This window comes from Durio zibethinus, chromosome 23 (genome assembly GCF_047325235.1).
Source record: "Durio zibethinus cultivar Kanyao isolate XHJ-2024 chromosome 23, ASM4732523v1, whole genome shotgun sequence".
Classification (NCBI taxonomy): Eukaryota; Viridiplantae; Streptophyta; class Magnoliopsida; order Malvales; family Malvaceae; genus Durio; species Durio zibethinus.
The window spans coordinates 20,980,731-21,008,326 of NC_143184.1; positions in this window are offsets into that span (position 1 = coordinate 20,980,731).

Genomic DNA, 27,596 nt, shown 5'->3' on the forward strand with positions numbered 1-27,596 from the left:
ACCCTCGGTCCGGTCTGATCTTAGACTGGGAATGGACTCTATATGCCTAAGTCAACCCATGAAACGAGCATTAGGGCGTTGAGCCGGCCGGAGAGGCATAATGCGCAAGCCGAGGATCGACCCGGTCCCTCTCTGCATGCTGTCGGTCTCACTACCACAACCCTTGGTCTGACTGGGGCTTAGACAGGGAATGAACTCCCTATGCCTAAGCCAACCCACGAAACGGACGTGCAGGCATGCAGCCGACCGGACTGGTAGAATGCGTAAGCCAGGGATCAGCTCGATCCCCACTGCATGCTGTCGATCCTGTTGTCGGAACCCTTAGTCCGGTTCGATCTTAGACTGGGAATGAACTCCGTATGCTTAGACTAGGGATGAACTCCGTATGATTAAGTCAACCCATTAAACGAGCCTGCGGACACTCAGTCGACCAAAGAGGTAGGATGCGTAAGCCGAGGATCGAACGGGTGGTAGGCGGGTTCAAGCACATCTTCATATTTCTGCCATACCAATGCCATTTTTATGGCTTGTAAATTCATACAATGGTCCCCTAAGCCTTCATGTGAAGTTTCGTGGCAACACGACCCGTTTTCTACTTTTCACGATTTTTGAAACTTTTTACGGTTCGGGATTTTCTAAAATTTTTTTAGATAGAGTTTTGTCCCCAAATTTGGTAGAGGTGATCCTTGTATTTTTTTTGGCATGCACAAAAATATTCAGCTAAAAACTCAAAGTGGAGAAGATTTTGTGACCATTTGAAAAAAGTGTCCCCATTTTAGACACTTTAATAGCTACTGGCAGCAAACCTATAAAATCTCAAATGCTCTTTAAAGCGGTGTGAGTTCTTGAGATTTGATGAAGGATAGGGGGCCAACATCAGGGCCAAGTACCAGCACCCATCGCACATCATGTGCGCACACCCCCCGGCCCCTCCAATCTCGAAACCCCTAATGCCGTCGATTAGGCTCTCCAGCAATGCTCAGGCAATGGTGCCCTGGGCGAAAAAAATGTGGCACCAGCACATGCCCGAGCCCAGCATGTGCACCGTGGCTCAAACTCTTAAATTGGGAATGAACTCCGTATGCTTAGACATGGAATTAACTCCCTATACCGAAGCCAAGCCATGAAACAGGCGTGCAGGCGCTCAGCCGGCCAGAGAGGCAGAATGCGTAAGCCGGGGATTGGCCTGGTCCCCCCTTCATGCTGTCAATCTTGCTACCGTAACCCTCGATCTGATCTGATCTTAGACTGGGAATAAACTCTGTATGCTTAGACTGGGATGAACTCCGTATGCCTAAGTCAACCTATGAAACGAGCGTGCAGGCGTTCAGCAGGACGGAGAGGCCGGCCGGAGAGGCAGAATGCGTAAATCGGGGATCAGCCTGGTCCCCACTGAGTGCTGTCAATCCTGCTGCTGGTCGTACTACCGCAACCCTTGGTCCGGTCTGATCTTAGACTGGGAATGAACTCCGTATGCTTAGACATGGAATGAATTTCGTATGCCTAAGCCAACCCATGAATCGAGTGTACGGGCGCTCAGCTAGCCGGAGAGGTAGAATGCGCAAGCCAAGGATCGGCTTGGTCCCCCCTGCATGCTGCCAATCCTGCTGTTGGTCCTGCTACTGCAACCCTCAATCCGGTCTGATCTTAGGCTAGGAATGAATTCTGTATGCTTAGACTAAGGTTGAACTCCGTATGCCTAAGTCAACCCATGAAATGAGCGTACGGACGCTCAGCCGACCAGAGAGGCAGGATGCGCAAGCTGGGGATTGAACAGGTGGCAGGTGGGTTCAAGCACATCTTCATACTTCTGCCTTTTCAATGCCATTTTTATGGCCTGTAAATTCATACCGTGGCTCAAACTCTTAGACTGGGAATGAACACTGTATGCTTAGACATGGAATGAACTCCGTATGCCTAAGCCAACCCACGAAACGAGCGTGCGGGCACTTACCCGACCGGGGAGGCAGAATGCACAAGCCAGGGATCGACTCGGTCCCCCTCTGCGTGCTGCCGGTCCTGCTGCCACAACCCTTGGTCTGGTGGGGCTTAGACATGGAATGAACTCCCTATGCCTAAGCCAACCCACAAAACGGGCGTACGGGCGCTCAGCCGGTCAGAGAGGCAGAATGCGCAAGTCCAGGATTGGCCCAGTTCCCCCTGCGTGCTGTCGATCCTACTGCTGGTCCTGCTACCGCAACCCTCGGTCCGGTCCAATCTTAGACCAGGAATGAACTCCGTATGCCTAAGCCAACCCATGAAACGAGCATGCGGGCGCTCAGCCGGTCGGAGAGGTAGAATGCATAAGTCGGGGATCGACCCGGTCCCCCCTATGTGCTGTCGATCCAGCTACCACAACGCTCGGTCTGGTCTGATCTTAGACTAGGAATGAACTTCGTATGCCTAAATCAACCCATGAAACGAGCGTTTGGGTGCTGAATCGGTCGGAGAGGCATAATACGCATGCCGGTGATCGGCCCAGTCCCTCTCTTCGTGCTGTCGATCCCACTGCCACAACACTCAGACCGACAGGGGCTTAGACATGGAATGAACTCCCTATGCCTAAGCCAACCCATGAAATGGGCGTGCGGGCGATCAGTCGGTCGGAGAGGCAGAATGCGCAAGCCGGGGATCAACTCGATCCCCCCTGAGTGCTGTCGATCCTGCTGCCGCAACCCTCGGTCCGGTTCGATCTTAGACTGGGAATGAACTCCATATGCTTAGACTGGGGATGACATTCCGTATGCCTAAGTCAACCCACGAAACAAGCGTACGGACACTCAACCAACCAGAGAGGCAGGATGCGCAAGTCAGGGATCGAACGGGTGGTAGGTGGGTTCAAGCACATCTTCATATATTTCTACCATGCCAATGCCATTTTTATAGCTTGTAAATTCATACAATGGTCCTTTAAGCCTTCATGTGAAGTTTCGTGGCAACATGACCCGTTTTTTATTTTTCATGATTTTTGAAACTTTTTATGGTTCAAAATTTTTTTAAATTTTTTTAGAAAGAGTTTTGTTCCCAAATTTGGTAGAGGTGATCCTTGTATTTTTGTTGGCATGCACAAAACAATTCAGCTAAAAACTCAATGTGGAGAAGATTTTGTGATCGTTTGAAAAAAGTGTCCCCATTTCAGACACTTTAATGGCTACTGGCAGCAAACCTATAAAATCTCAAATGCTCTTTAAGGGGGTGTGAGTTCTTGAGGTTTGATGAGGGATAGGGGACCAATATAAGGGCCAAGTACCAGCACCCATCACACATCATATGCGCACACCCCCCAGCCCCCCCAATCATCGAAACCCCAATGCCCTAGATAGGCTCTCCGATGATGCTCCGGTGATGTGACCCAAGTGAAAAAAATACGGCACCAGCACATGCCCGAGCCCAGTATGTGCACCGTGGCTCAAACTCTTAGACTGGGAATGAACTCCATATTCTTAGACATGGAATGAACTCCGTATGCCTAAGCCAAACAATGAAATGAGCGTGTAGGTGCTCAGCCGGTAGGAGAGACAGAATGCGTAAGTCGGGGATTGGCCCGGTCCGCCTCTGAGCGCTGTCGGTCCCGCTGCCACAACACTCAGTCTGGCTGGGGCTTAGACATGGTATGAACTCCCTATGCCTCAGCCAACCCACGAAACGGGTGTACGGGCGCTCAGCAGGCCGAAGAGGCAGAATGTGCAAGCCAGGGATCGGCTTAGTCCCCCTCGCGTGCTGTCAATCCTGCTGCCGCAACCCTCGGTCCAGTCCGATCTTAGACTGGGAATGAACTCCATATGCTTGGACTGGGGATGAACTCCGTATGCCTAAGTTAACCCACGAAATGAGCGTACTAGTGCTCAACCGATTAGAGAGGTAGAATGCGCAAGCCGGGGATTGGCCCAGTCCCCCCCTGCGTGCTTGCCGATCCTACTGCTGGTCTTGCTCCCATAACCCTCGGTCCGGTCTGATCTTAGACTGAGAATGAACTCCGTATGCTTAGACATGGAATGAACTCCGTATGCCTAAGCCAGCCCACGAAACGAGCGTACGGGCACTCAATCGACCAGAGAGGCAGAATGCACAAGTCGGGGATCAGCCCGATCCCTCCTACGTGCTATCGATCTAGCTACCACAACCCTCGGTCTGGTCTGATCTTAGACTGGGAATGAACTCCATATGCCTAAGTCAACCCACGAAATGAGCGTTCAGGCGTTGAGCCGATCGTAGAGGCATAATGCACAAGCTGAGGATCGACTCGGTACACTTCTATGTGCTGTCAATCCCACAGCCACAACCCTCAGTCCAGCTGGGGCTTGGACATGGAATAAACTCCCTATGCTTTAGCCAACCCACAAAACGGGCATGCAGGTGCTCAACCGGCCAGAGAGGCAGAATGCGCAAGCCAAGGATCATCCCGGTCCTCCCTGCGTGTTATCGATCCTGCTGCCGCAACCCTCGATTCGGTCCTATCTTAGACTTGGAATGAACTTCGTATGCTTAGACTGGGGATGAACTCCGTATGCCTAATTCAACCCATGAAATGAGCGTGCGAACGCTTAGCCGACCAGAGAGGCAAGATGCGTAAGCCAAGGATCGAACAGGTGATAGGTGGGTTCAAGCACATCTTCATATTTCTGCCATGCCAATGCCATTTTTATGACTTCTAAATTCATACAATGGCCCTTTAAGCCTTCATGTGAAGTTTCGTGGTAATACGACCTGTTTTCTATTTTTCACGATTTTCAAAACTTTTTTCGGTTCAGGATTTTTTAAAATTTTTTTAGAAAGAGTTTTGTCCCCAAATTTGGTAGAGGTGATCCTTGTATTTTTTTTGGCACGCATAAAAAAATCAGCTAAAAACTCGAAGTGGAGAAGATTTTGTGACCGTTTGAAAAAACTGTCCCCATTTCAAACACTTTAATGGCTACTAGCAATAAAATTATAAAATCTCAAATACTCTTTAAAGGGGTGTGAGTTCCCAAGGTTTGATGAGGGATAGGGGGCCAATATAATGGCCAAGTACCAGCACCCATTGCATATCATATGCGCATACCCCCGGCCCCCCAATCATCGGAACCTCCAATGTCATCGACTAGGCTCTCTGGTGATGCTCCGACGATGGTGCCCCGGGCGAAAAAAATGCCGCACCAGCACATGCCCGAGCCCAGCATGTGCACCGTGGCTCAAACTCTTAGACTGGGAATGAACTCCGTATGCTTAGACATGGAATGAACTCCGTATGCCTAAGCCAACCCACGAAACGAGCGTGCGGGTCCTTAGCCGGCTGGAGAGGCAGAATGCGCCAGCCGAAGATCAACCCGATCCCTCTCTATGTGCTACTGGTCCCGCTGCCACAACCCTCGGTTCAGCTGAGGTTGAGACATGGAATGAACTCCCTATTCCTAGGCCAACACAGGAAACGGGCATGCGGGTGCACAGTCGATCGGAGAGGCAGAATGTGCAAGTCAGGGACCTGCCCGATCCCCCCTGTGTGCTACCGATCCTACTACTGTAACCCTCGGTTTGGTCTGATCTTAGACTGGGAATGAACTCCGTATGCTTAGATTGGGGATGAACTTCATATGCCTAAGTCAACCCACGAAACGAACGTGCAGACGCTTAACCGATCGGAGAGGCAGAATGCACAAGTCGTTGATCAGCCCGATCCACCTCTGCGTGCTGTCGGTCCCACTGCCACAACCCTCGGTCCGGCTGGGGCTTAGACATGGAATGAACTCCCTATGCCTAAGCCAACACATGAAACGGGCGTGCGGGCACTCAGTTGGCCGGAGAGGCAGAATGCGTAAGTGTGGTATCAGCCCGGTCCCCCCAGTGTGCTACCGATCTTGCTGCTAGTCCTGCTGCCACAACCCTCAGTCTGCTCTGATCTTAGACATGGAATGAACTCTATATGCTTAGACATGGAATGAACTCTGTATGCCTAAGCCAACCCACAAAACGAGCGTGCGGGCACTTAGCCGGTCGGAGAGGCAGAACACGCAAGCTGGGGATCGACCCGGTCCCCCCTGTGTGCTATCGATCCTGCTATCGCAACCCTCGATCAGGTCCTATCTTAGACTGGGAATGAACTCTGTATGCCTAAGTTAACCCACGAAATGAGCATTCGTGCGCTGAGCCGATCGAAGAGGCATAATACGCAAGCCGGTGATCGGCTCGATCCCCCTCTACGTGCTGTCGATCCCGCTGCCACGACCCTCGATCCAGCTGGGGCTTAGACATGGAATGAACTCCCTATGCCTAAGCAAACCCACAAAATGGTCGTGCGGGCACTAAGCCGATCGAAGAGGCAAAATTCGTAAGTCGAGGATCGGTCCGGTCCCCTCTGCGTGCTGTCGAACCTACTATCGCAACCCTCGGTCCGGTTCGATCTTAGACTGGGAATGAACTCTGTATGCTTAGACTGGGGATGAACTCCGTATGCCTAAGCCAACCCATGAAACGAGCGTACGGACGCTCAGCCGACCAGAGAGGCAGGATGCGCAAGCCGGGGATCGAACAGGTGGTAGGTGGGTTCAAGCACATCTTCATATTTTTGCCATGCCAATGCCATTTTAATGGCTTGTAAATTCATACAATGGTCCCCTAAGCCTTCATCGTAAGTTTCATGGCAAGATGACCCATTTTTTATTTTTCACGATTTTTGAAACTTTTTGCGGTTTGAGATTTTTTAAAATTTTTTTAGAAAGCATTTTGTCCCTAACTTTGGAAGAGGTGATCCTTGTATTTTTTTGGGCATGTGAAAAAAAATTCAGCTAAAAACTCAAAGTGGAGATGATTTTGTGATTGTTTGAAAAAAGTGTCCCCATTTCAAACACTTTAATGGCTACTAGCAGCAAACCTATAAAATCTCAAATGCTCTTTAAGAGGGTGTGACTTCTCGAGGATTGATGAGGGATAGGGGGCCAATATAAGGGCCAAGTACCAGCACCCATCGCACATCATGTGCGCACACCCCCCGACCCCCCCAATCGTCGGAACCCCTAACGCCGCCGGTTAGGCTCTCCGACGATGCTCCTTCGACGATCGTGCCCCAAGTGAAAAAAATGCGGCACCAGCACATGCTCGAGTGCAGCATGTGCACCATGGCTCAAACTCTTAGACTGGGAATGAACTCCGTATGCTTAGACATGGAATGAACTTCGTATGCCTAAGCCAACCCATGAAAAAAGCGTGCGGGTGCTCAGTCGATCGGAGAGGCAGAATGTGCAAGTCGAGCATCGGCCTGATCCCCCTCTACGTGCTACCGGTCCCGCTGCCACAACCCTCGGTCCAATTGGGGCTGAGACATGGAATGAACTCCCTATGCCTAGGTGAACCCAGGAAACGGGCGTGCGGGCACTTAGCCGACTGGAAAAGTAGAATGTGCGAGTCAGGGATCTACCCGGTCCTCCTTGCGTGTTGCCGATCCTGCTACCATAACCCTCGGTCCGATCCGATCTTAGACTGGGAATGAACTCTGTATGCTTAGATTGGGGATGAACTTCGTATGCCTAAGTCAACCCATGAAACGAGCGTGCGAGCATTCAGCCGACCGAAAAGGCAGAATGCACAAGCCGTAGATCAGCCCGGCCCACCTCTACGTGATGCCAGTCCCACTGCCACAACCCTCGGTCTGGCTAGGGCTTAGACATGGAATGAACTCCCTATGCCTAAGCCAACCCATGAAACGGGCGTGCGGGTGCTCAGTCGGTCGGAGAGGTAGAATACGCCAACCGGGGATCAGCCCGGTCCCTCCAGCGTGCTGTCGATCCTACTGTCGATCCTGCTGCCACAACCCTCAGTCCGGTCTGATGTTAGATAGGGAATGAACTTCGTATGCTTAGACATGGAATGAACTCCGTATGCCTAAGCCAACCCACAAAACGAGCGTGCGGGCGCTCAGCCGATCAGAGAGGCAAAATCTGTAAGTCGGGGATCGACCCGATCCTCCCTGCATGCTATCGATCCTACTGCCGCAACCCTCGATCCAATCCGATCTTAGACTGGGAATGAACTCCATATGCCTAAGTTAACCCATGAAACGAGCGTTCGTGCGTTGAGCCAGTCGGAGAGGCATAATGCGCAAGTCGGTGATCGACCCGGTCCTTCTCTACGTGCTATCGGTCCCGCTGCCACAACCCTCGGTCCGGCTAGGGCTTAGACATGGAATGAACTCCCTATGCCTAAGTCAACCCACGAAACGGGCGTGCGAGCGCTCAGCCGATCAGAAAGGCAAAATTTGCAAGCCGGGGATCGGCCCGATCCCTTCTGCGTGCTGTCGAACCTACTATCGCAACCCTCGGTCTGGTTCGATCTTAGACTGGGAATGAACTCTGTATGCTTAGACTGGGGATGAACTCCGTATGCCTAAGCCAACCCATGAAACGAGCGTGCCGACGCTCAGCCGACCAGAGAGGCAGGATGCGCAAGCCGGGGATCGAACGGGTGGTAAGTGGGTTCAAGCACATCTTCATATTTCTGCCAAGCCAATGCCATTTTTATGGCTTGTAAATTCATACAATGGTCCCCTAAGCCTTCATGTGAAGTTTCGTGGCAAGACGACCCGCTTTTTATTTTTCACGATTTTTGAAACTTTTTACGGTTCGGTATTTTTTTAAAATTTTTTTAGAAATCATTTTGTCCCTAAATTTGGTAGAGGTGATCCTTGTATTTTTTTTGGCATGCACAAAAAAATTCAGCTAAAAACTCGAAGTGGAGACGATTTTGTGATCATTTGAAAAAAGTGTCCCCATTTCAGACACTTTAATGGCTACTGGCAGCAAACCTATAAAATCTCAAATGCTCTTTAAGGGGGTGTGACTTCTCATGGATTTATGAGGGATAGGGGGCCAATATAAGGGCCAAGTACCAGCACCCATCGTACATCATGTGCGCACACCGCCCCGGCCCCCCAAATCGTCGGAACCCCCAACGCCGCCAGTTAGGCTCTCAGGCGATGCTCTTTCGACGATGGTGCCCCAGGTGAACAAAATGTAGTACCAGCACATGCCCGAGCCCAGCATGTGCACCGTGGCTAACTCTTAGACTGGGAATGAACTCTGTATGCTTAGACATGGAATGAACTCTGTATGCCTAAGACAACCCACAAAATGAGTGTACGGGCGCTCAGTCTACCGGAGAGACAGAATGCGCAAGCCGGGGATCAGCCCGGTCCACCTCTACGTGCTGTCAGTCCTACTGCCATAACCCTCGGTCCGACCGAGGCTTAGGCATGGAATTAACTCCCTATGCCTAAGCCAACCCACGAAACGGGCATGCGGGCGCTTAACCGATTGGAGAGGTAGAATGCACAAGCTGGGGATCAGCCCGGTTCCCCCTGCGTACTGTCAATCCTGCTACCGCAACCCTCGATCCGGTTTGATCTTAGACTGGGAATGAACTCCGTATGCTTAGACTGGGGATGAACTCCGTATGCCTAAGTCAACCCATGAAATGAGCGTGCAGGCGCTTAGCCGATCGGACAGGCAGAATGCGCAAGCCATGGACTGGCCCGGTCCCCCCTGCGTGCTATCGATCCTACTACCGCAACCCTCAGTCTGATCCAATCTTAGACTGGGAATGAACTTCGTATGCTTAGACTGGGGATGAACTCCCTATGCCTAAGTCAACCCATGAAACGAGCGTGCGGGCACTCAGCTGACCGGAGAGGTAGAATGCGTAAGCCGGGGATCGACCCAGTCTCCCCTGCGTTCTACCAATCCTACTACCACAACCCTTGATCCGGTTCAATGTTAGACTGGGAATGAACTCTGTATGCTTAGACTGGGGATGAACTCTGTATGCCTAAGTCAACCCACGAAATGAACGTGTAGGCGCTCAGACGACCAGAGAGGCAGAATGCACAAGTCGTGGATCGGTCTGATCCCCCCTACGTGCTGCTGATTGTAATGCACTGAGTCATCCATAGAGGCATAATACACATGCCGGGGATCGACTCAGTCCCCCTTTGCGTGCTAGCAATCCTGCTACTGGTCCTACTGCCGTAACCCTCGATTTGGTCTGATCTTAGACTGGGAATGAACTCCGTATGCTTAGACAAGAAATGAACTCAGTATGCCTAAGCCAACCCATGAAACGAGCGTACGGGCGCTCAGCCAACCGGAGAGGTAGAATGTGCAAGTCGGGGATTGGCCCGATCCCCCCTGTGTCTGTCGATCTTGCTGCCGCAACCCTCGGTCCGGTTTGATCTTAGACTGGAAATGAACTCCGTATGCCTAAGTCAATCCATGAAATGAGCGTTCTGGTGCTAAGCCGATCGAAAAGGCATAATGTGCAAGCCGAGGATCAGCCCGATCCCCTTTTGCATGCTACCGGTCCCACTGCCACAACCCTCGGTCTGGCTGGGGCTTAGACATGGAATGAACTCCCTATGCCTAAGCCAACCCATAAAACGGGTGTGTGAGCGCGCAGCCGATCGGAGAGGCAGAATTTGCAAGCCGGGGATCGACCCGATCCCTCCTGCGTGCTGTGGATCTTGTTGCCGCAACCCTCGATCCGGTCCGATCTTAGACTGGGAATGAACTCCGTATGCTTAGACTGGGGATGAACTCCGTATGCCTAAGTCAACCCACAAAACGAGCGTGCGGATGCTCAGTCGACCAGAGAGGCAGGATAAGCAAGTCGGGGATCGAACGGGTGGTAGGTGGGTTCAAGCACATCTTCATATTTCTACCATGCCAATGACATTTTTATGGCTTGTAAATTCATACAATGGCCCCTAAGCCTTCATGTGAAGTTTCATGGCAAGATGACCCGTTTTCTATTTTTCACGATTTTCAAAACTTTTTACGGTTCGGGATTTTTTAAAATTTTTTTAGAAAGAGTTTTGTCCCCAAATTTGGTAGAGGTGATCCTTGTATTTTTTGTGGCGTGCACAAAAAAATTCAGATTAAAACTAGAAGTGGAGAAGATTTTGTGATCGTTTGAAAAAAGTGTCCCCATTTTAGACACTTTAATGGCTACTGGCAGCAAACCTATAAAATCTCAAATGCTCTTTAAGGGGATGTGAGTTCTCGAGGTTTGATGAGGGATAGGAGGCCAATATAAGGGCCAAGTACCAGCGCCCATCGCACATCATGTGCGCACATCCCCCGGGCCCCCCAATCGCCAGAACCCTCAATGCCGTCGGTTAGGCTCTTCGACGATGCTCCGATGATGGTGCCCTGGGCGAAAAGAATGCGGCACCAGCACATGCCAGAGCCTGGCATGTGCACCGTGGCTCAAACTCTTAGACTGGGAATGAACTCCGTATGCTTAGACGTGGAATGAACTCCCTATGCCTCAGCCAACCCACGAAACGGACGTGCAGGTACTCAACCGACCGGAGAGGCAGAATACGCAAGCCGGGGATCGGCCCGATCCCCCCTGCGTGCTGTCGATCCTATTGCTGCAACCCTTGGTCTAGTTCAATCTTAGATTGGGAATGAACTCTGTATACTTAGACTGAGGATGAACTCCGTATGCCTAAGTCAACCCACAAAACGAGCGTGCGGGCGCTCAGCCGGCCGAAGAGGTCGGTCCGGGAGTAGAATGCGCAAGCCGAGGATTAGACTGGTCCCCACTGGGTGCTGCCGATCCTGGTACTGGTCCTGCTACCGTAACCCTCGGTCCGGTCCGATCTTAGGTTGGGAATGAACTCCATATGCTTAGACATGGAATGAACTCCATATGCCTAAGCCAACCTACGAAACGAGCGTGCGGGTGCTCAACCGGTCGGAGAGGCAAAATCTATATGCCGAGGATCAACCCAGTCCCCTCTGTGAGGTATCAATCTTGCTACCACAACCCTCGGTCTGGTCCAATCTTAGACTGGGAATGAACTCCGTATGCCTAAGTCAACCCACGAAACAAGCATTCTGGCACTGAGCCGGTCGGAGAGGCATAATGCGCAAGCTGGGGATTGACTCGGTTCCACTCTGTGTGCTGTCGGTCCCACTACCACAACCCTCAATCCAGCTGGGGCTTAGACATGGAATGAACTCCCTATGCCTAAGCCAACCCACGAAATAAGCGTGCGGGCGCTCAGTCGGTCGGAGAGGCAGAATACGCAAGCCGGGGATCGGCCCGGTCCCCCCTGCGTGCTACTGATCCTGCTGCTGGTCCTACTGCTGTAACCCTTGGTTCTACCTGATCTTAGACTAGGAATGAACTCCCTATGCTTAGACATGGAATGAACTCCATATGCCTAAGCCAACCTATGAAACGAGCGTGCGGGCGCTCAGCAGGTCGGAGAGGCAGCAAGCTGGGGACTCGCCTGGGCCCTCCTGCGTGCTGTCGATTCTACTACCAGAATCCCCAGTCTGGTTTGATCTTAGACTGGGAATGAACTCCGTATGCCTAAGTCAACCCACAAACCAAGCGTTCGAGCACTGAGCCGACCGGAGAGGCAGAATGCACAAGCTAAGGATCAGCTCGGTCCCCACTACGTGCTACCGATCCTGCTACCGCAACCCTCGGTCTGGTCTGATTTTAGACTGGGAATGAACTTCGTACGCCTAAGTCAACCCACGAAACAAGCATTCAGGCTTTGAGCCAGTCGGAGAGGCATAATGCGCAAGCCGGGGATCGACCCAGTCCCCCTCTGCGTGTTACCGGTCCCGCTGTCACAACCCTCGATCTGGCTGGGGTTTAGACATGTAATGAACTCACTATGCCTAAGCCAACCCACGAAACGGGTGTGCGGGCGCTCAGTCGGCCAGAGAGGCAGAATGCGCAAGCCGGGGATCAACCATGTCCCCCCCGCATGCTGCCGATCCTGCTACTGCAAAACTCGATCCGGTTCGATCTAAGACTGGGAATGAACTCTGTATGCTTAGACTGGGGATGAACTCTGTATGCCTAAGTCAACCCATGAAACGAGCGTGCAGGCGCTCAACCGACCGAAAAGGCCAGTCGGAAAGGCAGAATGCGTAAGTCGGGGATTGGCCCGGTCCCCCCTATGTGCTGTCGGTCCTGCTACCGGTCATGCTGCCATAACCCTTGGTTCGATCTGATCTTAGACTGGGAATGAACTCCGTATGCTTAGACATGGAATGAACTCCGTATGCCTAAGCCAACCCATGAAACAAGCGTACGGGTGCTCAACCTACTGGAGAGGTAGAATGCGCAAGTCGGGGATCAGCCCGGTCCCCCCTGCATGCTGTCGATCCTGCTGCTGCAACCCTCGGTCCGATCTGATCTTAGATTGGGAATGAACTTCGTATGCCTAAGTTAACCCACGAAATGAGCGTTCGGTCACTGAACCGATCGGAGGGACATAATGCGCAAGTCAGGGATCAGCCCGGTCCCCCTCTGTGTGCTGTCGGTCCCACTGCCACAACCCTTAGTCCGGCTGGGGCTTAGACATGGAATGAACTCCTTATGCCTAAGCGAACCCATGAAACGGGCGTGTGGGCGCTCAATCGATCGGAGAGGCAGAATGCGTAAGTTAGGGATCGACCCGGTCCCCCCTACGTGCTGTCGCAACCCTCAGTCCGATCCAATCTTAGACTGGGAATGAACTCCATATGCCTAAATTAACCCATGAAATGAGCGTTCGGGCGCTGAACCGACCGGAAAGGCATAATGCGCAAGCGTGGGATCAGCCCGGTGCCCCTCTACGTGCTGTCGGTCCCGCTGCCACAACCCTCGGTCCGGCTGTGGCTTAGACATGGAATGAACTCCCTATGCCTAAGCCAACCCATGAAATGGGCGTGCGGGCACTCAGCCGGTCGGAGGGGCAGAATGCGTAAGCCGGGGATCAGCCCGATCCCCCCTGCATGCTACCGATCCTGCGACCATAACCCACGGTCCGATTCGATCTTAGACTGGGAATGAACTCCGTATGCTTGGACTGGGGATGAACTCCGTATGCCTAAGTCAACCCACGAAATGTGCGTACGGGTGCTCAGCCGGCAGGAGAGGCCCACCGTAGAGGCAGAATACGTAATCTAGGGATCAGCCCTGTCCCGCATGCGTGCTGTCGATCCTGCTGCTGGTCCTACTATCGCAACCCTCGGTCTGATCCAATTTTAGACTGGGAATGAACTCTGTATGCTTAGACATGGAATGAATTCCGTATGCCTAAGCCAACCCATGAAACGAGCGTACGAGCACTCAGCAAGTCGAAGAGGCAAAATGCGCTAACCAGGGATCGACTCAAGCCCCCTGTGCGTGCTGTCGATCCTATTGTCGGGACCCTCGGTCCAGTCTGAACTTAGACTAGGAATGAACTCTGTATGCCTAAGTCAACCCGTGAAATGATGTTCGGGCACTGAACCGACCGGAGAGGCATAATATGCAAGCTGAGGATCAGCCTGGTCCCCCTCTGCTTGTCGTCAATCCCACTATCACAACCCTCGATCTGGCTGGGTTTTAGACATTGAATGAACTCCCTATGCCTAAGCCAACCCATGAAATGGGCATGTGGGCACTCAGTCGACCGGAGAGGCAGAATACGCTAGCCTGGGATCGACTCGATCCCCCCTGCGTGCTACCGATCCTGCTGCTACAACCCTCGGTCCAGTCTGATCTTAGATTGGGAATGAACTCCATATGCTTAGACTGGGGATGAACTCTATATGCCTAAGTCAACCCACGAAATGAGCGTGTGGGCGCTCAGTCGACCAGAGAGGCAGGATGCGCAAGCCGGGGATCGAACGGGTGGTAGGTGGGTTCAGCACATCTTCATATTTCTGCCATGCCAATGCCAGTTTTATGGCTTGTAAATTCATAAAATGGTACCCTAAGCCTTCATGTGATGTTTCGTGCCAAGACGACCCGTTTTTTATTTTTCATGATTTTTGAAACTTTTTACGATTCGGGATTTTTTAAAATTTTTTTAGAAAGAGTTTTGCCCCCAAATTTGGTAGAGGTGATCCTTGTATTTTTGTTGGCATGCATAAAACAATAAAGCTAAAAACTTGAAGTGGAAAAGATTTTGTGACCGTTTGAAAAAAGTGTCCCCATTTCAGACACTTCAACGACTACGGGCAGCAAACCTATAAAATCTCAAATGCTCTTTAAGGGGTGAGAGTTCTCGAGGTTTGATGAGGGATAGGGGGCCAATATAAGGGCTAAATACAAGCACCCATCGCACATCATGTGCGCACACCCCCCGGCCCCCCAATCCCCAAAACCCCCAATGCCATCGGTTAGGCTCTCCAATGATGCTCCGGTGATGCTCCGACGATAGTGCCCCAGACGAAAAAAATGCGACACCAGCACATGCCCGAGCCCAGCATGTGCATCGTGGCTCAAACTTTTAGACTGGGAATGAACTCCGTATGCCTAAGCCTACCCACGAAATGAGGGTATGGGCGCTCAACCGATCGAAGAGGCAAAATGCGTAACCCGAGGATCAACCCGGTTCCCCTCTACGTGCTGTTGGTCCCGTTGCCACAACCCTCAATCTGGTTAGGGCTTACACATGGAATGAACTCCCTATGCCTAAGCCAACCCACGAAACGGGCGTGCGGGCACTCAGCCGGTCGGAGAGGCAGAATGCGCAAGCCGGGCATCGGCCCGATCCCCCCTGCGTGCTGTCGATCCTGCTGTCGTAACCTTCGGTTCGGTCTGATCTTAGACTGGCAATAAAATTTGTATGCTTAGACTAGGGACGAACTCGGTATGCCTAAGTCGACCCACAAAACGAACGTGCAGACGCTCAGCCGACCAAAGAGGCAGGATGCGCAAGCCGGGGATCGAACGGGTGGTAGGTAGGTTCAAGCACATCTTCATATTTCTGCCATGCCAATGATATTTTTATGGCTTGTAAATTCATACAATGGTCCCCTAAGCCTTCATGTGAAGTTTCGTGGCAAGATGACCCGTTTTCTATTTTTCATGATTTTTGAAACTTTTTACGGTTCGAGATTTTTTAAAATTTTTTTAGAAAGATTTTTGTCATCAAATATGGTAGAGGTGATCCTTGTATTTTTTTTGGCATGCAAAAAAAAATTAAGCTAAAAACTCGAAGTGGAGAAGATTTTGTGATCGTTTGAAAAAAGTGTCTCCATTTCAGACACTTTAATGGCTACGGGCAGCAAAACTATAAAATCTCAAATGCTCTTTAAGGGGGTGTGAGTTCTTGAGGTTTGATGAGGGATAGGGGCCAATATAAGGGCCAAGAACCAGCACCAATCACACATCATGTGCACACACCCCCCAGCCCCCCAATCGTCGAAACCCTTAATGCCGTCGGTTTGGCTCTCCGACAATGGTGCCCCGGGCGAATAAAATGTTGTACCAGCACATGCCCGAGCCCAGCATGTCCACCATGGCTCAAACTCTTAGATTGGGAATGAACTCCATATGGTTAGACATGGAATGAACTCCGTATGCCTAAAAAAACCCACGAAACGAACGTGCAGGCGCTCAACCGATCGGAGAGGCAGAATGCGAAAGCCAGGGATCGGCCTGATCCTCCTGCATGCTTTCGATCCTGCTACCGTAACCCTTAGTTTGATCTGATCTTAGACTGGGAATGAACTCTATATGCATAGACTGGGGATGAACTCCGTATGCCTAAGTCAACCCACGAAACGAGCGTGCGGGCACTGAGCAGGCCGGAGAGGCCGACCGAAGAGGCAGAATACGCAAGTCAGGGATCGGCCTCGTCCCCTCTGCGTGCTGTCGATCCTGCTGCTGGTCCTGCTACCGCAACCCTCGATCCGATCCAATCTTAGACTGGAATGAACTCCGTATGCTTAGACATGGAATGAACTCCATATGCCTAAGCCAACCCACGAAATGAGCGTGCGGGCACTCAGCCGACCAGAGAGGTAGAATGAACAAGCCAGGGACCGATCGATCCACCCCTACATGCTGTCGATCCTACTACCGCAACCCTCGATCCTGTCTGATCTTAGACTGGGAATGAACTCCGTATGCCTAAGTCAACCCATGAAATGAGCGTTCGGGTGCTGAGCCAGCCAGAGAGGCATAATGCACAAGCCGGGGATTGGCCCAGGTCCCCTCTACATGCTGTCTGTCCGGCTACCCCAACCCTCGGTCCGGTTGGGGCTTAGACATGGAATGAACTCCCTATGCCTAAGCTAACCCATGAAATGGGCGTGCGGGCACTCGCCGGCCAGAAAGGCAGAATGTGCAAGCCGAGCATCGACTCGGTCCCCCTTGCGTGCTGTTGATCCTGTTGTCGCAACCTTCAGTCCGGTCTGATCTTAGACTGGGAATGAACTCCGTATGCTTAGACTGGGGATGAACTCCGTATGCCTAAGTCAACCCACAACACGAGCGTGCGGACTGGGAATGAACTCCGTATGCTTAAACTAGGGATGAACTCGGTATGCCTAAGTCAACCCACGAAATAAGCGTGCGGACGCTCAATCGACCAGAGAGGCAAGATGCGCAAGCCGGGGATCGAACGGATGGTAGGTGGGTTCAAGCACATCTTCATATTTCTGCCATGCCAATGCCATTTTTATGGCTTGTAAATTCATACAATGATCTCCTAAGCCTTCATGTGAAGTTTCGTGGCAAGATGACCCGTTTTCTATTTTTTATGATTTTTGAAACTTTTTACGGTTTGGGATTTTTTAAAATTTTTTTAGAAATATTTTTGTCCCCAAATTTGGTAGAGGTGATCCTTGTATTTTTTTTGGCACGCACAAAAAAATTCAGCTAAAAACTCGAAGTGGAGAAGATTTTGTGACCGTTTGAAAAAAGTGTCCTCATTTCAGACACTTTAATGGCTACTGGCAGCAAACCTATAAAATCTCAAATCCTCTTTAAGGGGGTGTGAGTTCTTGAGGTTTGATGAGGGATAGGGGGCAAATATAAGGGCCAAGTACCAGCACCCACGCACATCATGTGCGCACACCCCCTGGCCCCCCCAATCCCCGGAACCCTCAATACCGCCGGTTAGGCTCTCCGATGATGCTCCAACGATGCTCCGGTGATGGTGCCCCAGGCAAAAACAATAAGGCACCAGCACATGCCCGAGCCCAGCATGTGCACCATGGCTCAAACTCTTAGACTGGGAATGAACTCCGAATGCTTAGACGTGTAATGAACTCCGTCTGCCTAAGCCAACCCACGAAACAAGCATACGGGCGCTGAGCAGGCCTGAGAGGCAGAATGCGCAAGCTGGGGATCGACCCAATCCCCCTCTATGTGCTACTAGACCTGCTACCACAACCCTCGATCTGGCTAGGGCTTAGATATGGAATGGACTCCCTATGCCTAGGCCAACCCACGAAACGGGCGTATGGGCGCTCAACCGATCGGAAAGGTAGAATGCGTAAGTCAGGGATGGGCTCGATCCCCCCTGCGTGCTGCCGCAACCGTCGGTCCGATTCGATCTTAGACTGAGAATGAACTCTGTATGCTTAGACTGGGGATGAACTCTGTATGCCTAAGTCAACCCACAAAACGAGCGTGCGGGCGCTCAGCCGATCGGAAAAGCAAAATGCATAAGCTGGGGATTGACCCGGTCCCCCCTATGTGCTGCTGATCCTGGTGCTGATTCTACTGCTGCAACCCTCGGTCCTATCCGATCTTAGACTGGGAATGAACTCCGTATGCCTAAGCCAACCCACGAAACGAGCGTACGGGCATTCAACCGATCGGAGAGGCTTAATGCGCAAGCTGGGGATCGGTCTGACCCCCCTACGTGCTGTCGATCCTACTGCCACAACCTCGGTCCGGTCTGATCTTACACTGGGAGTGAACTTCGTATGCCTAAGTCAACCCACAAAATGAACGATCGGGCATTGAGCTGGCCGAAGAGGCATAATGCACAAGTCGGGCATTGGCCCAGTCCCCCTCTACGTGCTGCCGGTCCCACTGCCACAACCCTTGGTCCGACTGGGGCTTAGACATGGAATGAACTCCCTATGCCTAAGCCAACCCACGAAACGGGCGGGCAGGCACTCAGTCGGCCGAAGAGGCAGAATGCGCGAGTCGAGGATCAGCCCGATCCCCTTGCGTGCTGCCGCAACCCTCAGGCCTATCCGATCTTAGACTGAGAATGAACTCCATATACGTAGACTAGGGATGAACTCCGTATGCCTAAGTCAACCCATGAAACGAGTGTGCGGGCGCTCATTCGGCCGGAGAGGCAGAATGCACAAGCTGAGGATCGGCCCAATCCCCCCAGCATGCTGCCGATCCTACTGTCGCAACCTTCAGTCTGGTCCGATCTTAGACTGGGAATGAACTCCGTATGCTTAGACATGGAATAAACTCCGTATGCCTAAGCCAACCCATGAAACAAGCGTGCGGGCACTCAGCCGATTGGAGAGGCAGAATGCGCAAGCTAGGGACCGACCCGGTCCCCCCATCATGCTATCGATCCTACTGCCACAACGTTCAGTCCTATCTGATCTTAGACTGGGAATGAACTCCATATGCCTAAGCCAACCCATGAAACAAGCGTGCGGGCGCTCAACCGATCGGAGTGGCATAATGTGCAAGCTAGGGTCCGGCCTGATCCCCCCTATGTGCTATCAATCCTGCTGCCGTAACCCTCAGTCCGATTCAATCTTAGACTGGGAATGAACTCCGTATGCCTAAGTCAACCCACGAAATGAGCGTTCAGCCATTGAGCAGGCCGTAGAGGCATAATTCGTAAGCCGGGGATTGGCCCGGTCCCTCTCTACGTGCTATCGGTCCCGTTGCCATAACCCTCGGTCTGGCAGGGGCATAGACATGGAACGAACTCCCTATGCCTAAGCCAACCCATGAAATGAGCGTGTGGGCGCTCAGTCAGTCGGAGAGGCAGAATGCGCTAGCCGGGGATCAGCCTGGTCCCCCCTGTGGACTACCGATCCTGCTGCCATAACCCTCGGGCCTGTCCAATCTTAAACTGGGAATGAACTTCGTATGCGTAGACTGGGGATGAACTCCATATGCCTAAGTCAACCCATGAAACGATCGTGTGGGCGCTCAACCGACCGAAGAGGCAGAATGCACAAGCCAGGGATCGCCCCGATCCCCCTGCGTGTTGTCGATCCTACTGCTAGTCCTACTGCCGCAACCCTCGGTCCCATCCAATCTTAGACTGGGAATGAACTCAGTATGCTTAGACATGGAATGAACTCCGTATGCCTAAGCCAAACCTCGAAACTAGCATGTGGGCACTCAGTCGACCGGAGAGGCAGAATGCACAAGCCGAGGATCGGCCCGATCCCCCCCTACGTGCTATCGATCCTACAGTCGCTACCCTCGGTCCAGTCTGATATTAGACTAGGAATGAACTCTGTATGCCTAAGTCAACCCATGAAATGAGCATTCGAGCGTTGAGCCGGTCGAAGGGTCATAATGCACAAGTCGAGGATCGACCCGGTCCCTCTCTGCATGTTGTCAGTCTCGCTGCCACAACCCTCGATCCTACTGGGGCTTAGACATGGAATGAACTCCCTATGCCTAAGCCAACCCACGAAATGGGTGTTCGGGCACTCAGCCGGCCGGAGAGGTAGAATGCACAAGCCGAGGATCGGCTCGGTCCCCCCTACATGCTGTCGATCCTGTCATAACCCTCGATCCGATCCGATCTTAGATTGGGAATGAACTCCGTATGCCTAAGTCAACCCATAAAACGGGCGTGCGGGCATTCAGTCGGTTGGAGATGCTAGCCAGAGAGGCAGAATGCGTAAGTTAAGGATCAGCTCGATCCCCCCTTCGTGCTGCCGATCCTGCTATCACAACCCTCGGTCTGATCTGATCTTAGACTGGGAATGAACTCCGTATGCTTAGACATGGAATTAACTCCGTACGCCTAAGCCAACCCACGAAACGAACGTGCGGGCGCTCAGTCGATCGAAGAGGCAGAATACGCAAGTCGGGGACCAGCCCAGTCCCCCCTGTGTGCTGTCGATCCTACTGTCCCAACTCTCGGTCCGGTCTGATGTTAGACTACGAATGAACTCCGTTTGCCTAAGTTAACCCACGAAACAAGCATTCGGGCACTGAACCGACCGAAGAGGCATAATGCACAAGCCAAGGATCGACCCAGTCCCTTTCTGCGTACTGTCAGTCCCGCTGCCACAACACTCGGTATGGCTGGGGCTTAGACATGGAATGAACTCCCTATGCCTAAGCCAACCCATGAAACGGGTGTGCGGGCACTCAATCGGCCGAAGAGGTAGAATGCGCAAGCCGGGGATCGGCTTGGTCCCCATACGTGCTACCGATCCTGCTACTGCAACCCTCAGTTTGGTCCAATCTTAGACTAGAATGAACTCTGTATGCTTAGACTGGGGATGAACTCCGTATGCCTAAGTCAACCCACGAAATGAGCGTGCGGACGCTCAGTCGACCAGAGAGGCAGGATGCGCAAGTCGGGGATCGAACGGGTGGTAGGTGGGTTCAAGCACATCTTTATATTTCTGGCATGCCAATGCCATTTTTATGGCTTGTAAATTCATACAATGGTCCCCTAAGCCTTCATGTGAAGTTTCGTGGCAAGACGACCCGTTTTCTATTTTTCACGATTTTTGAAACTTTTTACGGTGTAGGATTTTTTAAAATTTTTTTAGAAAGAGCTTTGTCCCAAAATCAGGTGGAGGTGATCCTTGTGTTTTTGTTGGCATGCATAAAAAAATTCAGCTAAAAAGTCGAAGGGGAGAAGATTTTGTGACCGTTTGAAAAAAGTGTCCCCATTTCAGACACTTTAATGGTTACTGGCAGCAAACCTATAAAATCTCAAATGCTCTTTAAAGGGGTGTGAGTTCTCGAGGTTTGATGAAGGATAGGGGGCCAATATAAGGGCCAAGTACCAGCACCCATCTCACATCATGTGCGCACACCCCCCGACTCCCTAATCATCGGAACCCTCATTGCCACCGATTAGGCTCTCTGATGATGCTCCGACGATGGTACCACAAGCAAAAAAAATACGGCACCAGCACATGCCCGAGCCTAGCATGTGCACCAAGGCTCAAACTCTTAGATTGGGAATGAACTTCATATGCTTAGACATGGAATGAACTTCGTATGCCTAAGCCAACCCATGAAACGAGCGTGCGGGCGCTCAGCCGGCCGGAGAGGCAGAATGCAAAAGTCGAGGATCAACCCGATCCCGCTCTAGGTGCTGTAAATCCCGCTGCCACAACCCTCGATCCAGCTGGGGCTTAGACATGGAATGAACTCCCTATGCCTAAGCCAACCCATGAAACAGGCATGCAGGCACTCAATCAACCGGAGAGGCAGAATGCGAAAGTCGGGGATCAACCGGATCCCCCTGCATGCTATCGATCCTACTGTCGCAACCCTCGATCTGGTCTGATCTTAGACTGGGGATGAACTCCGTATGCTTAAGTAAACCCATGAAACGAGCATACGAGCACTCAACCGGTCAGAGAGGCAGGTCGAAGAGGTAGAATGCACAAGCCAAGGATCGACCCCGGTCCTTCCTGTGTGCTGTCGATCTTGCTACGGGTTCTGCTACTGCAACCCTCAGTCCAGTTTGATCTAAGACTGGGAATGAACTCTGTATGCTTAGACATGGAATGAACTTCATATGCCTAAGCCAACCCACGAAATGATCGTGCGGGCACTCAATCGATAGAGAGGTAAAATGTGCAAGCCGGGGACCAACTCATCCCCCCTTCGTGTTGTCGATCCTACTGCTTAGATTGGGAATGAACTCCGTATGCGTAAGTCAACCCATGAAATGAGTGTTCGGGCGCTGACCTGATCGAGAAGGCATAATATGAAAGCCGAAGATCAACCCGGTCCCCTTCTGACTGCTGTCGGTCTCGCTGCCATAACCCTTGATCCGACTGGGGCTTAGAAATGGAATGAACTCCCTATGCCTAAGCCAACCTACGAAATGGGCGTGTAGGCACTCAGTCGGCCAGAGAGGCAAAATGCGCAAGCCGGGGATCGGTCCGGTCCCGCCTGCGTGCTGCTGATCCTGCTACCGTAACACTCAGTCCGATCCAACCTTAGATTGGGAATGAACTTTGTATGCTTAGATTGGGGATGAACTCCGTATGCCTAAGTCAACCCACGAAATGAGCGTGCAGACGCTCAGCCGACCAGAGAGGTAAGATGCGCAAGCTAGGGATCGAATGGGTGGTAGGTGGGTTCAAGCAGATCTTTATATTTTTGTCATGCCAATGCCATTTTTATGGCTTATAAATTTAGACAATGGTCCCCTAAGCCTTCATGTGAAGTTTCGTGGCAAGACAACCCATTTTCTATTTTTCACAATTTTTGAAACTTTTTACGATTCGGGATTTTTTAAAATTTTTTTAGAAAGAGTTTTGTCCCCAAATTTGGTAGAGGCGATCCTTGTATTTTTGTTGGCATGCATAAAACAATTCAGCTAAAAACTCAAAGTGGAGAAGATTTTGTGACCGTTTGAAAAAAGTGTCCCCATTTTAGACACTTTAATGGCTACTAGCGGCAAACCTATAAAATCTCAAATGCTCTTTAGGGGGGTGTGAGTTCTCGAGGTTTGATGAGGGATAGGGGGCCAATATAAGGGCCAAGTACCAGTGCCCATTGCATATCCTGTGCGCACACCCCCGGCCCCCCAATCACCGAAACCCCTTAAAGAGCATAGTACCCCAGACAATGCTCCGACGATGGTGCCCCGGGCGAAAAAAATAAGGCACCAGCACATGCCCTAGCCTAGCTTGTGCACTGTGGCTCAAACTCTTAGACTGGGAATGAACTCTGTATGCTTAGACTTGGAATGAACTTTGTATGCCTAATCCAACCCACAAAATGAGCGTGCAGGTGCTCAGCCGATCGGAGAGGTAGAATGCGCAAGTTGGGGAGTGGCCCAATTCCCCTCTACATGCTGTCGGTCCCGCTGCCACAACCCTCGATCTGGCTGGGGCTTAGACATGGAATGAACTCCCTATGCCTAAGCCAACCCATGAAATGAGCGTGCGGGCGCTCAGTCGGCCAGAGAGGCAGAATGTGCAAGCCGGGGATCAACCCGGTTCCCCCCTGCGTGCTATCGATCCTGCTGCTAGTCCTGCTGCCACAACCCTCAATCTAGTCCAATCTTAGACTAGGAATGAACTCCATATGCTTAGACATGGAATGAACTTCGTACGTTTAAGCCAACCCATGAAACGAGCGTAGGGGTGCTCAACCGGTAGGAGAGGCAGAATGCGCAAGTCGGGGACCGACCTAATCCTCCCTTGCATGCTGTCGATCCTGCTGTCATAACCCTCGGTTCGATCCAATCTTAGACTAGGAATGAACTCCGTATGCCTAAGTCAACCCACGAAATGAGCATAAGCCAAGGATTGGCTCGGTCCCCCTCTGCGTGCTGTCGGTCCCACTGCCACAACCCTCGGTCTGGCTAGGGCTTAGACATGGAATAAAATCCCTATGCCTAAGCAAACCCATGAAACAGGTGTGCGGGCACTCAATTGGTCGAAGAGGTAGAATGCACAAGCAGGGGATCGGCCCGTTTCCCCCTGTGTGCTGCCGATCCTGCTGCCGCAACCCTCGGTCCGGTCTGATCTTAGGCTGGGAATGAACTCCATATGCATAGAATGGGGATGAACTCCATATGCCTAAGTCAACCCATGAAACGAGCATGCCGTCGCTCAGCCGACCAGAGAGGCAGGATGCGCAAGCCGGGGATCGAATGGGTGGTAGGTGGGTTCAAGCACATCTTCATATTTCTGCCATGCCAATGCCATTTTTATGGCTTGTAAATTCATAGAATGGTCCCCTAAGCCTTCATGTAAAGTTTCATGGAAAGACGACCCATTTTCTATTTTTCACGATTTTTGAAACTTTTTACGGTTTGGGATTTTTTTTAATTTTTTTAGGATGAGTTTTGTCCCCAAATTTGGTAGAGGTGATCCTTGTATTTTTTTTGGCATGCACAAAAACATTCAGTTAAAAACTCGAAGTGGAGAAAATTTAGTGACCATTTGAAAAAAGTGTCCCTATTTCAGACACTTTAATGGCTACTGGCAGCAAACCTATAAAATCTCAAATGCTCTTTAAAAGGGTGTGAGTTCTTAAGGTTTGATGAGGGATAGGGGGCCAATATAAGAGCCAAGTACCAGCACCCATCGCACATCATGTGCGCACACCCCCCGGCCCCCACAATCGCCGGAAGCCCCAATGCCACCGGTTAGGCTCTCCGGTGATGCTCCGGCGATGCTCCAACGATGGTGCCCCAAGTGAAAAAAATGTGGCACCAGCACATGTCCGAGCCTAGCATGTGCACCGTGGCTCAAGCTCTTAGACTAGGAATGAACTCCGTATGCCTAAGCTAACCCATGAAACAAGCGTACGGGCGCTCAGCCGGTCAGAGAGGCAGAATGCGAAAGCCAAGGATCGACTTGATCCCCTTCTGGGTGCTACCGGTCCCACTGCCATAACCCTCGGTCTGGCTGGGGCTTAGACATGGAATGAACTCCCTATGCCTAAGCCAACCCACGAAACGGGCGCGTGGGCACTCAACCGACCGGAGAGGCAGAATGCACAAGTCAGGGATCGGCCCGATCCCCCTGCGTGCTGTCGATCCTGCTGTCGTAACCCTCGATCTAATCCGATCTTAGACTGGGAATGAACTCCATATGCTTAGACTGGGGATGAACTCCGTATGCCTAGGTCAACCCACAAAACAAACGTGTGGGCACTCAGTCGATCGAAAAGGCAAAATGAAAAAGTCAGGGATCGACCCAGTCCCCTTGCGTGCTACCGATCCTACTGCTGGTCCTACTGTCGCAACCTTCGATCCGATCTGAACTTAGACTACGAATGAACTCCATATGCTTAGACATGGAATGAACTCCGTATGCCTAAGCCAATCCACGAAACGAGCGTGCGGGTGCTCAGTCGGTCGGTGAGGTAGAATGCCAAGCAGGGGACCTACCCGATCTTCTCCTGCGTGCTGTCGATCCTACTACCGCAACCCTCGGTCCCGTCCGATCTTAGACTGGGAATGAACTTCATATGCCTAAGTCAACCCATGAAACGAGTGTTCGAGCACTGAGCCAACCGGTGAGGCATAATACGTAAGCCGAGGATCGACCTGATCCCCCTCTGCGTGCTGCCGGTCTCGCTGCACAACCCTCGGTTCGGCTAGGGCTTAGACATGGAATGAACTCCGTATGCCTAAGTCAACCCACGAAACGAGCGTGCGGGCGTTCAGCCAACCGGTGAGGCAGAATGCCAAGTCGGGGACCTACCCGGTCCCCCTCTACGTGCTGTCGATCCTGCTACCGCAACCCTCAGTCTCATCTGATCTTAGACTAGGAATGAACTCCATATGCCTAAGCCAACCCACGAAACGAGCGTTTGGGCACTGAGTCGGCTGGAGAGGCATAATGCGCAAGCCGGGGATCAGCCCGGTCCACCTTTACGTGCTGTCGGTCCCATTGCCACAACCCTCGGTTCGGCTAGGGCTTAGACATGGAATGAAATCCCTATGCGTAACCCAACCCATGAAACAGGCGTGCGGGCGCTCAGCCGGCTGGAGAGGCAGAATGCACAAGCCATGGATCGACTCGATCCCCCTTGAGTGCTACCGATCCTGCTGTCGCAACCCTCGGTCTGATCCATTCTTAGACTAGGAATGAACTCCGTATGCTTAGACTAGGGATGAACTCTATATGCTTAGACTGGGAATGAACTCCATATGCTTAGACTGGGAATGAACTTCGGAGAGGCAGAATGCACAAGTCGGGGATCGGCCCGGTCCCCCCATGCATACTGCTGATCCTACTGCTGGTCCTGCTATCACAACCCTCTGTTCGGTCTGATCTTAGACTGGGAATAAACTCCGTATGCCTAAGTCAACCAATGAAATGAGCGTTCGGGCACTGAGCCAACCGAAGAGGCATAATGTGCAAGCTAGGGATCACCTCGATCCTCTTCTTCATGTTGCCAGTCTCGCTGCCACAACCCTCAGTCCGGTTGGGGCTTAGACATGGAATGAACTCCCTATGCCTAAGCCAACCCACGAAACGGGTGTGTGGGTGCTCAGTCGGTCAGAGAGGCAGAATGCACAAGCCCGGGATCGATTCGATCCCCTTTACGTGCTTTCGATCCTACTGACGCAACCCTCGGTTCAGTCCGATCTTAGACTGGGAATGAACTCCGTATGCTTAAACTGGGGATGAACTCCGTATGCCTAAGTCAATCCACGAAACGAGCGTGTGGGTGCTCAATCGATCGAAGAGGTCGATCGGAGAGGCAGAACCTGCAAGTTGGGGATCGGCTCGGTCCCCCCTACGTGCTGTCGATCTTGCTACTAGTTTGGCTACCGTAACCCTCGGTCTGGTACGATCTTAGACTGGGAATGAACTCCATATGCTTAGACATCGAATGAACTCTGTATGCCTAAGCCAATCCATAAAACGAGCATGCGGGCGCTTAGCCAATCGAAGAGGTAGAATGCGCAAGCAGGGGATCGACCCGATCCCCCCTGCGTGTTATCGATCTTGCTATCGCAACACTCGATCTGGTCCAATCTTAGACTGGGAACGAACTCTGTATGCCTAAGTCAACCCACAAAATGAGCGTTTGGGTGCTGAGCCAGCCGGAGAGGCATAATGCCCAAGCCGGGGATCGGCTCGGTCCTCTTCTGTGTGCTACCAGCCCCGCTGCCACAACCCTCGGTCTGGCTGGGGCTTACACATGGAATGAACTCCCTATGTCGA